Source organism: Portunus trituberculatus, chromosome 11 (genome assembly GCF_017591435.1).
Source record: "Portunus trituberculatus isolate SZX2019 chromosome 11, ASM1759143v1, whole genome shotgun sequence".
Lineage (NCBI taxonomy): Eukaryota > Metazoa > Arthropoda > Malacostraca > Decapoda > Portunidae > Portunus > Portunus trituberculatus.
The window spans coordinates 5,752,625-5,766,516 of NC_059265.1; the positions used below are offsets into that span (position 1 = coordinate 5,752,625).

The window sequence follows — 13,892 nt, forward strand, 5'->3', positions numbered from 1 at the left end:
TCTGTCTATTGTTGCGCTGCTCACTGCATTGTACACACTGGCTCAGGCGTTGCCAGGCTGCTCCACGCCGAACGGCCACTGTATGACACATACTTGCATTGCATTTTTCTGCATCCAGCGTTTATTTATCATGCTTATCACAAATGCATAGAGATAACATCATCATGCATGTAAGAATGAAAAAAAAAACTTGTTAGATCAAGCTTATGAGTGGTGGTGGTCTCTGTAGCGGGGTCCACACATGTGGTGGAGGTGACTGGTGAGCTGCGGTGTCTGGCAGAGATCCTGTCAAAGTTAGCACAAAACGTTAACTGACCACTCATGATGTAAGAGTGTTTGTTGGCATTGTAGGAAAGAAAACGACAAGTTTACTGTACTTGACAAACTAATCAAATCTGGCTGCGCCTTCATTAAGAAAATTCCATGTCCACTATTGTGGACACCCGCTTTAACACCCCACGTTCCGCTGACTCCCCACTCCCGAGAGAGAGAGAGAGAGAGAGAGAGAGAGAGAGAGAGAGAGAGAGCCTATGGTAAATGAAGGAAACAAATATGAGAGGGTAATACAAACGCCTTGCTCTTTTTGATGGTCCTTATACCATTACTTTAAAATATTTGCGTACTGTTTTCACTCTCATATGTAAAGAAAACCTAACCTTAACTGAATAGCCTTATAAATACCTTTAATAGACGAAGATTAGGCAGTGTAGAGTGTTGTGGTGAAGGTTTGCCACTGCGTCTCTTGCTGCTGGTGCTTCTTGAAAACTGTCGGTAATATAGCAACTCTTGAATTTATTTTGTGTGTGTGTGTGTGTGTGTGTGTGTGTGTGTAGGTGGGTGGGTGTGGGTGTGCATGGGTCAGTATAGCCCACCGCCACAACTGTTATCACCACCACCACCACTAAGAGACTACTGCCGCAGCAAAAGGTTGTCTGTGAAGACATGACGCATGTATATATGTTTATGATAACTATCTGTTACTAAATCTCTTATTAATGAGACGTTATGCTTATACAAATACCACATGTCGATTTATTGGTTATTGTGACATCTTCCTCTTCGTTATCGTGTCCAGCTTTTGTTATTTGTCAATGCAGGAAATATTAAATTGTATCTTGTTGTACAGCGAGTGTTGGCAACTCCCGCGAGGCAATAAACAAGGTGCTTAAAAGGCAGACTGTACTATTTTTCTCATTCTCTATTTCTACCGCCTGATATTCGAGTATTTCTGACAATAAACTAGGGTGACAGGATACTAAGTAGAGAAATATAGACTTTTTTCTATCTACATACGCATCTATATCATTATTCATATACGAATTTATTGACTTATCTATCTGCCTGCCTATCCATCTATCTGTTTGTTTGTCCAACTGTCCATTTACATATCTATCAACCCATCAAATTACCCGCTTATCCATCTATCTTCACACAAGCATATAAATACCACCACCGCCACTACCACCACCACCACCACAACCACTGCCGGTTCCCGCATCTGCCCATTCAGTCAGTTAGCCAAATAGTCAGTCAGCCAGATAGTCAGTCATTTAGTTAGTATTTTATTCATTTAATCAGTCAGTCAGTCAGTCAGTCAGTCTGTCAGTCAGTCCAAATATCAGTCAGTCAGTGAATCTATTAGTTAGACAGGCAATCTATCCATCAATCCGTCAATCTTTCAGCCAGTCAATCAATCAATATTCACGATGCAAAACAAGCAAACACACCACCAATAGTTACCACAATCACCGCCACCACCACCAATACACAGCACACTGACATCATCACCACCAACACTTTCTAAAGGTGTGTACACACTTACTGAATTTCCACGCATCGTTTCATCGTTGCGTATCACACTGTGATACAATATGATCCAACAGGGTATTGTACCCATTTTTGCCTATCCGCGTGGTGTATCATCGTTGAGTGATGCAACAGTGTCATTCAGTTTCTTCCTGACCGTAGCCATGATTGCAAATGTGCAGTTGTCTGTGGCCACACACAACTGATTTTGAGTTTGTTTGCAATTGGGGTCAAAATTGCAAAAAAATATTCATGCCCGTCCACGACAACACTGAACATGCAACGCGACGATCCCACGCTCCTCGTCCACACACACACACACACACACACACACGATAGTTAGTGAGTTGTGTATCATTCCTTTGAGTTAACGCCAAAAGACCGAAAAATGACGGATCGAACCCGTTACGTAACTTTGTGTCATATTTTGACACGCAACGGTGAAGCACTACCCTGTCAACACTGCTACGCAACGGAGATCCGATACGTGGAAATGCAACAAGTGTGTACACGCCTTAATTAAAACACAAACAATATTCATACCCAGTGTTACACCCGCAACCCCGACCGCCGCCCCTCCACCGCTCCTCTGGTCCCGCGGCACGCAGGGTGGCCAGCCAGACAGCCGAGGTGACTCTGGGCGGCGGGCTAACCTTCCTTCAAGACGTGTTTGAGTCCGTGGTGGAGGAATGAACTGATGGTGGTGGTGGTGGTGGAGGACAGGATTCAGGCAGGAGAGTGAGAGAGTGCGTGAGTGAGTGAGTAAGTGAGTGAGTGAATAAGTGAGTGAGAGAGAAGACAGGAAAGAATAGAAGAAAGAGGAAAAATAAGAATATCTTATCAGAACACAACATTTTATCTCCCTCTCTCCCCACCCCAGGTCTCGTGTCTGGTGATGAAATGGACGTCTGACCAGTGGTGGTGGTGGTGGTGGTGGTCAGTTGCCAAATGAAAATATTCTACGTCACCAGCTCCTTGAAAAGTCGCAAAAAGGTCGCTAAATCATTGTTGTACATGCTACAAATGTTCCTAGACGAAGTAATTGGCTTGACTTACACATAGGCTAATCAGTATAGGGCCCCGTTGACCGTTTATCCCTCCCAGTGACGCAGAGCAAACCTATCTTAGGAGCCTCGCTCGCCACCCTCTAATCACTCGCCTTTTAAATACGATTGATGTTTAATTGATTGATTGATAAGTTTATTGTTGTAGCAGTGTATACACCATCGAACTGTTGTCCATTTACGTATGAATGAACGTATCAAATTACCAGCTTATCTATCTATCTATCTACACACAAGCATGTAAGTATCTCCACCAGCACCGCCAACACCCACACCTGCCCACCTTCGCCATCATGGACGGGAGTGTGTCAGTTTACACATTACTACTAATATTTCCATGCAACTATATTGTGGCATCATATCACCTCAGACGCTGTGGCGCCATGCAACAAATTGTTGACTAATTTCGCTTCACTTGCAAACCAGATATTGTTTTCCATCGCTTTCAACTGATAGGAAAACAAGTCGATACATTATGCATTTTATTATATCAAGAGATATTGTGTTGCCATTAGAAATATATAGGAGTATCATTCACAAGATATCGTCATATCATTAGGTATGAAAAATAAATACAAGTAACAAAAACTGCACCACGTTACAAGACACTGGCCAGACACTTAAAATTAGTATTGCATTGAAAGACTCACAAAAAATCATCTCGGGAAACACGTAACAATACCTTTGTGCTTCACAACAGAAAACAAAAAAGACACTTTGTGATCTTTCTTTGAGACACACAAGAAGGAACAGGTTGTTGTGATCACTACAGACACAGCCACGTCTACATCACACCTTGCAATACTGTGAGTGAGAAGCACTCCACCACTACTACTACTACTACTACTACTACTACTACCCTTAACAACTACTACTTGGTACTAATTTACTGTCATGGCCTGGCAGCAAGACACATCGTGTCATCATCCTCCGCGACGCACAGCTAGCCGTTGATGTGTGACTAGCCAGCATGCTCGCTACACTCCCTCACTAAGAAGATGGTGTCTCCTAACAAGGAATGTTATCACTAAGTGTTTCTCCATGCATGGTGAATTCCAGCATGGAGTGAACACGTTGGTCATTTGGTCCTTAAGCCATAAGCGATCATGATGGGTGACAGGAAGGATGAGCTCAGTGACGCAGAGCAAACCTATCTCGGGAGCCTCGCTCGCCACCCCCTAATCACTCGCCTTTTAAATACGATTGATGTTTAATTGATTGATTGATAAGTTCATAGTTGTAGCAGTGCATACACCATCGAACTGTTGTCCATTTACGTATGAATGAACGTATCAAATTACCAGCTTATCTATCTATCTATCTATCTACACACAAGCATGTAAATATCTCCACCAGCACCGCCAACACCCACACCTGCCCACCTTCGCCATCATGGACGGGAGTGTGTCAGTTTACACATTATTACTAGTATTTCCATGCAACTATATTGTGGCATCATATCACCTCAGACGCTGTGGCGCCATGCAACAAATTGTTGACTAATTTCGCTTCACTTGCAAACCAGATATTGTTTTCCATCTCTTTCAACTGATAGGAAAACAAGTCGATACATTATGCATTTTATTATATCAAGAGATATTGTGTTGCCATTAGAAGTATATAGGAGTATCATTCACAAGATATCGTCATATCATTAGGTATGAAAAATAAATACAAGTAACAAAAACTGCACCACGTTACAAGACACTGGCCAGACACTTAAATTAAGTATTGCATTGAAAAACTCACAAAACATCATCTTGGGAAACACGTAACAATACCTTTGTGCTTCACAACAGAAAACAAAAAAGACACTTTTTGTGATCTTTCTTTGAGACACACAAGAAGGAACAGGTTGTTGTGATCACTACAGACACAACCACGTCTACATCACACCTTGCAATACTGTGAGTGAGAAGCACTCCACTACTACTACTAGTACTACTACCTTTAAAAACTACTACTTGGTACTAATTTACTGTCATGGCTTGGCAGTAAGACACATCGTGTCATCATCCTCCGCGACGCACAGCTATAGTCTGACCAGCCTTGATTTACGGCCATGGGGGAGCGAGCGTCTCTGTACAGTGATGGCACGTTTTCACTACTGTTGTTCTGTTAATCTCTCTCTCTTACTAAAGAATCAAAGGTAAGCAGAGAGTCATTTATAATTGTGTGTATATACATATACATATATATATATATATATATATATATATATATATATATATATATATATATATATATATATATATATATATATATATATATATATATATATATATATATATATATATATATATATATATATATATATATATATATATATATATATATATATATATATATATATATATGAGTAACACGAGGTCAGTCACGTCACCACCACAATGTGTCAAGGCCACCAGCTGGGTGTGGAAGAGTTGCCGCTCACAAGTTAATAAGGCTTTTTTCTTTCTTTCACTTAGGTATTGGCATATATCTACTATTTTGTAAAAATAGAAACTACACATTAGCTTGGCTTACGAATTATGAATGTGATTATGCCTCACCCTTGAAATTACTGTAAAAGCCAGTAAATGTGAGCATTTTATCTTATAATTATAGCAACATCTGGTACTACAAGGTGAGGCTATTCGGCCTGGCAAGGCTGGGTTCATTAGTATTGCCGTCACTCACAAGACTTCTACTATTTTTTTTTCTTACTTTGGATAATAGATAATTTTTTTTTCCATGCTCATTCATTATCTTATATCTGTAACGCTGATATTATTACACACCCTAAACGTACACTAAGTACCATTATAAGTTACTACAGTTGATATCAGCAACACTGTTGAATATGTATGCCATGTTTGTATGGTACTATATATTTTTTTTTTATGCATATGATGGTTACTGTTGATTCAGCCATCTATATACACAAGTCAAAATTTTATACATCTGAATTGATGGTGTTTGCGATGCCTTGTACACCAATAACTTCCATTTCACATCGCATTTTTTGGAAACGTGGCAGAACTGTAGAGATACCCTCGCCCCATCATAGCCGTAAATTAAGCCCGGTCAGATGTGCGACTAGCCAGCATGCTCGCTACTCTCCCTCACTAAGAAGATGGCGTCTCCTAACAAGGAATGTTATCACTAAGTGTTTCTCCATGCATGATGAATTCCAGCATGGAGTGAACACGTTGGTCATTTGATCCTTAAGCCATAAACGATCATGATGGGTGTCAGGAAGAATGAGTGATGAGCAGCGGAATCATGACCTTCGTCTCTTGGTCTACACTCTCCTTTCTTAAATACTATATACATATGTACACTGTACACTCCTATTACAATGCTATGCATAACTTCTAAATAATACCGTTTTCTGCTGCTATAGATAAGGCATTGCAAAAAACCTTACCCGCTACATATCTACAACTGTCTACAAATTCTACAAATTTATCAACCCAATCTACAAATGGTCAATGAAATACACTACACCAGTGATGAAGATCTGTGGCCAACCTTCAGAACTTCATTGGTACGTCTCCAAGAATCACCCTTTTCTTCTTCTTCTTCCTTTTTTTTCCTCCTCTTGTTCCTTTGGCAACACCGGCAGTAGTAGCAGTCTGGTGTCTATTGTATGTCATGCACGCTCACTCCAAAAACTTGCCTCACTTCTTTGGCGTTAGTAGTACTGAATCCTGGAACAAGAGATGAAACAATATTGAAATGGCGTCCTCCTCAATGCCTGTTGTCTTGTAATACACAGGGTTGGGGAAGGGATTGTGGATGATGTAACAATAGGAGAGCCAAGGTGGATCGGGTTTGCGTGGGTGGCTCTGTAGGCCTAAGGAGGAAAATTGCCGTACCAAGCGCATAATTAATACGAGCGGAGGAACTTTATAAGTAGGGATTTTGGAATGTTGTGCATGGTAGAAATATTAGTGTTAGCATGAAGTGTACTACAACATGTATAAGGAGGAATAGCGTAAGGAAGGCAGGGTATTTAATATTGTGTGAATTGGCACGCGGGGTAGTAAATTTGAGTGGGGGGCAGGAAAGGACGCGATCTCGGATGAAGGGAGTGGCACTCTCTACTCGGACATTGGTGAGGTGTAGACGCGTCACGGTGAGCGAGGGTCTCTGATCAGGTGGGTAATGTGATCAGGGCAGCGGAGTTTCGTGGTAATATAATCGAGGGTGTCATTATGTGGAGTTAAGTGGTGTATTCAAGTGGGGAGAGAGTGTTAAGGGTGCCTCTCGTGTTTCTCTGTTGTTGGTTTACAGTGCCGCGTCACTTTCATCGTTTTTTGTTCTAATGTACTTTACTATATTTGAAATATATGTAAAACTGACTTGGAAGAGAGTTTTCCTTCAATGAAAATCCCACACGTGTAGTACAATGATAACACGTCGACGAATCTTCAACAACTTGACAAACATCTTTAGAGTCAAAATGTTGCAGGTGAGATAAAAAAAAAATAAATAAATAAATAAAAATAAATAAATAAAAAACCTCTGAAAAATGAGTCGACTAACTATACAGTATTGGAATATTTTCAATATGTCAAGAATGATTTGGGAACTGTTTAAATTTTGGAGGAATCACATGCACATCTTAATTACAAGATCTTAGCCACAGAACAACACAGCAAAAAAGGCATACACAGCAAGACCCCAGAGCATAAAGGAGTGAAAAACTATTTGACTTACCCCAACAGCTAGGCAAAGAACCCCAAAGGAGCCCAGCACAACACCCACCACCTTGCCAGCTTGGGGACTTGACACTTCAATGACCGCCTTCTCCTGACCGTTGCTGCTGCTGGGCGGATCGAACACTGTTGAGGGGATGGTCCACAGGGAGAGGATCTGGGCGACTCCACGCGCCCGTCAACGTCTGAAGGTGGAGAATTACACTCTCAGAAACACAGATTTATTGCAACTTAAGGATAGATTTACACGCATTCCAGGAACACATATTCAAAAATACGTTGAGGAAAACTACAAAAATTATATCAATACTCATGACAAATACATATGGCAAGATTAAATTATACGTAATCATAAAGAACAACCTATCCGTAAATCACTGATCTTAGAAATACTTGTGAGACAAAATGCATGTTCATGTATGCCAACAATAACAAAATACCACACTAACTTCTTTAGGCTGCTGCTAAATGAAGAGGTGAAGGACTGAAAAGTTTAAGAAGACAGACCGTAGAATGACATTGACAGTTCAGGGAGGCCTCACCTTCACACTTGAACACACCTTGCAATAGTGTGAGTGACAACCACTACTACTACTACTACCCTTAACAATTACATACTACTTGGTACTAATTTACTGTCATGGCTTGGCAGCAAGACACAACGCGACGCACAGCTGGTGATGTGTGACTAGCCAGCATGCCCGCTACACTCCCTCACCAAGAAGATGGCGTCAACTAACAAGGAACGTTATCTTCATTCAATAAGTGTTTCTCCATGCATGGTGAATTCCAGAAGGGAGTGAACACGCTCCTTAAGGCATAAACGATCATGATAGGTGACAGGAATGATGAGTGATGAGCAGAGGACTCGTGTCCCGAGAGGTTTTTTTTCATGTAGGAAGAGCACCAGCCAAGGGCAAGAAACAAAGAAAAGATAAAAAACAAGGCCCACTTGAGTGCTGGCTTTCTAAAAAGTGGAAATGCCTCGATATCTCTCTCTTCAAAGAAGACAAGTCACAGGAATTCGGAAATACAGATGCAGGTAGGGAGTTCCAGATTTTACCAATGAAAAGGATGAATGATTGAGAGTACTGGTTAACTCTTGCGTTGAAAAGTTGGACACAATAGGGATGAGAAGAAGAAGAAAGACTTGTACAGCGAGGCCGCAGGACGAGGGAAGGCATGAAGATACCAAGATCTGTAGAACAGTTAGCATGAAAATAGCGATAAAAGAGAGAAGGAGATTCAACATTTCGGCGGTGAAAAAGAGGCTGAAGACAGTTAGTCAGAGGAGAGGAGTTGATGAGACGGAAAGCTTTTAATTCCACCTTATTTAGTAAAACTGTGTAACTGAAATCCCCCAAACATGCGAAGAGTTCTCCATAGACGTGCAGATAAGGCCCTTATATAGAGTAAGCAATTGGAGGGGCAAGAAAAACTGGCGGAGATGCCTCAGAACGCGTAACTTTAAAGAAGCTGTTTTAGCAAGAGATGAGATGTGAAGTTTCCAGTTAAGATTATGAATAAAGCACAGACCAAGGATATTCATTGTGGAAGAGGGAGCCAGTTGAGTGTCACTGAAGAAGAGGGGGATACCTGTCTGAAAGGTTGTGTCGAGTTGATAGATGGAGGAATCGAGTTTTTGAGGCATTGAAAACTACTAGATTTTCTCTGCCCCAATCGGAAATCTTAGAAAGATCGGAAGTCAGGCGTTCTTTGGCGTCCCTTCGTGATCAGTCATACTACTGCCAGTGCCGGCCATGTAGTGTACAGACTCGTGTCAGAAAGTTCAAATGTGAAGGTGAGGCCTCCCTGAACTGTGAATGTCACTCTACGGTCTGTCTTCTTAAACTTGTCAGTCCTTCACCTCTTCATTTAGCAGCAGCCTAAAGAAGTTAGTGTGGTATTCAAGGGTACTTTTGTTATTGTTGGCATACATTTTATCTCATGAGTATTACTAAGATCAGCGATTTATGGATAGGTTGTTCTTTATGATTAAGTATAGTTTAATTTTGCCATATGCATTTGTCATGAGTACTGATATAATTTTTGTAGTTTTCCTCAACGTATTGTTGAATGTGTTCCTGGAATGCGTGTAAATCTATCGTTAAGTTGTAGTAAATCTGTGTTTCTGAGAGCGTAATTCTCCACCCTCAGACGTTGATGAGTGCGTGGAGTCGCCCAGATCCTCTCCCTGTGGACCATCCCTTCAGCAGTGTTCGATCCGCCCAGCAGCAGCAACGGTCAGGAGAAGGCGGTCATTGAAGTGTCAACTCCCCAAGCTGGCACGGTGGTGGGTGTTGTGCTGGGCTCCCTTGGGGTTCTTTGCCTAGCTGTTGGGGCAAGTCAAATAGTTTTCACTTCTTTATACTGTGGGGTCTTGCTCTGGTTGTGTTGTGGCTGTGCTGTGGCAAAGATGGCGTAATTAAGCAGTGGGTGAGATTCTTCCAAACTTTAAAGAATTCTAAATTGTTCTTGACACACTGAGAATATTCCATTACTATAAAGTTAACCGACTCATACTTCATACTTTTTTTTTTCATCTCACCTGCAACATTTTCAGTGTACAGATGTTTGTCAAGTTTCTGAAGATACGTCGACGTGTTATCATCCACGCAAGCTTCCCCAACCCAACCAGTGTACCACAAGACAACAGGCATTGAGAAGGACGGGAGGAGGGAGCGAGCGGCTGCATGCACTATTGAACGGGACGGCATTACATTCTTCCCACAGTTGTATGACTACACTGAAGCAAGCCCAGAATAAAGTGTTGAGTGATCATGATGTGAGTATTGTGGTTTGTACATTACCCTTTCATCTCTTCGTGTCTCATTTTAAAAGGTTTTGTACTTTATTATTTTTTTTTCAGGACTTATTAATGTTGTCGCTATCTTAATGTTGTTCCATCTCTTGTTCTAGGAATCAGTACTACTAACGCCAAATAAGTGAGGGAAGTGTTTGGAGTGAGCGTGCAAGACGTACAACAGACACCAGACTGCTACTGCCGGTGTAGCCAAAGGAACAAGAGGAGGCAGAGGAGGAGGATGAAGATGAGGAACAAGAGAGTGATTCTTGGAGACGTACCAATGAAGTTCTGCAGGTTGGCCACAAATCTTCATTACTGGTGTAGTGTATTTCATTATCATTTGTACATTGGGTGGATAAATTTGTAGATTTTGTAGACAGTTGTAGATGTGAAGTGGGTAAGGTTTTTTGCCATGCCTTATCTATAACAGCAGAAAACCGTGATATGTAGAAGTTGTGATAGAAGCATTGTGATAGGAATATACCGTGTACATATGCATAGAGAATTTAAAAGAGGAGAGTGTAGACCAAGAGAGGAAAGTAACCTATTTTAGAGATTTCTGTGAAAGTTTTGCTGTAGCGTTAGACACATCAAAGGCTTTTGATAGAGTCTGGATAAAGCTTTGATTTCCAAACTGCCCTCCTACGGCTTCTATACTTTTCTCTGCAACTTTATCTTAAGTTTTCTTTGTGACTGTTCTAATGCTGTTGGGGTAGACGGCCACTGTTCTTCTCCTAAATTTATTAATAATAGAGTTCCTCAGGGTTCTGTCTTGTCACCTTCTCTCTTTCTATTATTCATTAATTAACCAAACTTGTTGTCCTATCTACTCCTACGCTGATGATACCACCCTACATCTTTCCACGTCCTTTCAGAGACGACCAACCCGTCAGGAAGTCAACTCACCCATTCACTGAGCTGGTGGAGCTGGTGGGATAGGTGGAGGTGGAGCGGTCACCGTGTTCGCAGGACTCGTTGCTGCTGGAGAAATGGACGTCTAGTCACTGGTGGTGGTGCTGGTGGAGGCCGTAGTGTTGCCAAATGAAAATGTTCTGTCGCCAGATCCACTTTCATAATTTGCTAAATCATTGTTGTATATGCTACAAATGTTCCTAAACGAAGTGGCTTGACTTGCACATAGGCTAGTCAGTATAGGGCCCCGTTGAATCTAACACGTGCCGTTTATCACTGTCAGTGACGCAGAGCAAACCTGTCTAACTGCCCACTACTGTACCGCAAGGATCTCAGCAGCCTCGCCTCTCCACCCCAGCCCACAGCTGTCCCTTACCTTCTCATGTTCACCTAACATAACGTAACCCCACCCTCTCATTTGTTGACCTAAGCTAACCTAAGCTAACCTAACTTAACCTAACCTAACATAACCAAACTACCCACTTTTCCGCCTCGCCACGCCTCTCCTGAACCTGAACCCACTAATATTAAGCCCTGTCCACACTATCGAACATGTTCGACGGGTAAAGTGTGATACCAGATTCCGTTCCAATACATAAGCAAGGAGGATGAGTGACAGGCACGAAGGTGACGTCAGAAGCAAGGAAACTGCGGGGAAACGAGCGGGCAGCTGCCTGTGAGTGAGCTTGAACGAAACACCAGAAACTGTTTAGACTGGTGTTGTGAGCTAAACTACATCTGGTAGCACTGTTTGTTACCAGATCCCTGCCTGTGGTTTTCCCGCTTCTGACATCAACAACCCTCATTCTCACTACCTATTATGATCTAGTATCACCGTTTGCCTGTCGAGCATGCTCTATACTCTATAGTGTGGACGGGGCTTATTTAAGGGGTTATCACACTGGCATATGATACGCGGAACGAGGAACATCCGCCCAGGATTAGTGGAGCAAAGTTGGGATGGTTTCTTATCCATTCCGGTTCTCCGTATGCTATCCCAATGGAAAAATAAATCTAATATATGTAATGAAAATATATTATTTAAACTAAACAGAACGGTGCTAAATTTTTCATATTGGAATATTATAGTATTTCATCAAATTTAGAAAAATAAAATAAATATATATGTCGATAGTCTGGGCTCATGGCAATCACCTGACTGCAACGTTGCCATCGCGCACGTCTCTGTTCTTCTCAAGTTTCTTTTACTTACTTTTTTTCAGTAAAAAGAAGTCCAAATGTAATTCCAGAACGAAGCACAGGTTGAGGTATGGCATGCTTTTGTTCTGGTTTCTTTTGACTAGGATTGGTCTTGGTTGCTGGGCCGCTTGCCTAGCATAACAAGAACGCGGCCAGCTTGTGTGTGATTTGTTCCTGGTTTCTCACCAAGAACTATGGCCTGTGTTCCGCGTATCATAGGCCAGTGTGATACCCCTTTAGTGCTCGTTTCTGACGTCATTAGCGAGCCTTTCCGCTTCCCATTGTCAATTGGTAAAAGTGTTTGTCCGACGGACACTGTCCAACCGTGTGAACGCACTCTAAGATAGGATGAAATCAAAAGCTTTTCGTCTTGTCCACTCTTCTGATACCGACTGTCTTCAGCCTCTTTCTCACCGCCGCAATGTTGTATCTCTTGCTGTTTTATACCGCTATTTTATGATAACTCCTCTTCTGATTTTCCTAACTGCATGCCTTCCATCCTCGTTGCACAAAACTTTCTTCTTTCTCTCACCCATATTCGGTCAACCTCCCAACGCAAGAGGTAACTAGTACTATCGATCATTCATCTCTTTCTTTGGTGAACCCTAGAACTTGGTGCCTTCTGTATTTCCAATGATCTGCGATATAAGCTTCATTTAACAGTGGAGTATTGGATAAGGTGGTGAGCGTGTGATCAGGCAGACGTCCATGCGTGGGTTCGAATTCGATCATGTGCCGCCTTGAAAGTTTACCCTTTGTTGAGTGGTTTAAAATTACCAACATGTCACCATGATTCCTAGGTTTTAGGTGGAGGTGTAATTGTCTTACACCAAAGATGCACTTGGCTAAATGACATGGACCCTAATATGGTTATGAATAAAATTAGCCTGCGCCGCTATTGGGTGGAAGCTGTACAGTGCTTCCCATGCTCTATATTCTACAAGTATACCTGCTGGCGCTATAGGCCATAATAAAAATAAATTTAGAAAGAACACGAACAAGAAATGAACATATGAAATAACCATACAATATAACTAAAACTTAAGTGAAACTAGAAATATTGAGAATTTTATACTTCAAAGATTAAGACTTACCATGAAAAAAAATAAATAAATAAAAAATATAATATATATATATATATATATATATATATATATATATATATATATATATATATATATATATATATATATATATATATATATATATATATATATATATATATATATATATATATATATATATATATATATATATATATATATATATATATATATATATATATATATATATATATATATATATATATATATATATACAGTAAAACAAGAAAAATTTTATATACATTTACTTATGAAGAAGAAAACAATAAGATGAAAAGAAGGACAAGAATGATAGTAA

General features: G+C 40.9%; 1 long non-coding RNA gene across 1 annotated transcript in view; it reads right to left on the bottom strand.

Annotated features, from left to right (window-relative positions):
- LOC123502466 overlaps positions 1–874 on the bottom strand; it is a 7,979-nt gene extending 7,105 nt beyond the window's left edge. Inside the window, exon 1 of the long non-coding RNA XR_006674106.1 lies at positions 682–874. This is a non-coding gene — a long non-coding RNA (uncharacterized LOC123502466). The remainder of the gene's footprint in view (positions 1–681) is intronic.
- Between the last annotated feature and the right edge of the window lie 13,018 nt (positions 875–13,892).